We start from the raw sequence: 634 nt of genomic DNA on the forward strand, positions 1-634 counted from the left end.
TATATGTGCTGAGGCATTAAATTTTCGAAGCTGTCAGCCTCGTATGTTGCTACGGCGACGTGGCAACTTGGCTTGGGAAGGGGGGAGAGGGGAAGGGGGAAGGGAGGGGGGAAGTGGAAGGGGAGGGAAAGGTGGAACGGGGACGGAGGGGGAAGGGGAAGAGGAGGGAAAGTGGAAGGATGGGAGAAGGAGGGAAGGAGGAAGGGGAGAGGGAGGGGGAAGGGGAGGAGGAGGGAAGGTGGAGAGAGGGGAAAGGAGGTGGGGGAAGTAGGTGAGAGAGAGGGGAAGGGGGCGGGAAGGAGGAGGAGGAGCGTGGAGGAGGTGAGGAGGGAAGGTGGGAGGAGGAAAACAGGAGGAGCGTGAAGGAGGAAGGAAGAGTGTGGAAAAAGGAGGGAGGTGAATACTGGGGAGAGCATAAGGGTATTGGTGAGAAGGGGGGAGGGGGGGAGATGAGCCGAAAGGGGAATTTAACCAACACTATATCATCCACTCCATTATTCTGGCGTCTAACCGGCCGTTTTTCTTTATCATATCCCTCCCTTTTCTTGAAAAAAATCCCCTTCCGCATTTCAAACATGTACCTCACCCGCGTACCCTTTCTGTACCTACGCCCTCTGCCTCTGCATTGCGCAAC

General features: G+C 56.2%; 1 protein-coding gene across 1 annotated transcript in view; it reads right to left on the reverse strand.

The window, feature by feature from the left end:
- Positions 1 to 634, reverse strand: part of LOC119586192 (transcription factor EB-like) — a gene marked incomplete at its 5' end in the record, with an annotated part of 127,344 nt that overhangs the window by 105,970 nt on the left and 20,740 nt on the right.

The sequence above is a fragment of the Penaeus monodon genome, chromosome 21 (assembly GCF_015228065.2).
Source record: "Penaeus monodon isolate SGIC_2016 chromosome 21, NSTDA_Pmon_1, whole genome shotgun sequence".
In the NCBI taxonomy this organism is placed as follows: Eukaryota; Metazoa; Arthropoda; class Malacostraca; order Decapoda; family Penaeidae; genus Penaeus; species Penaeus monodon.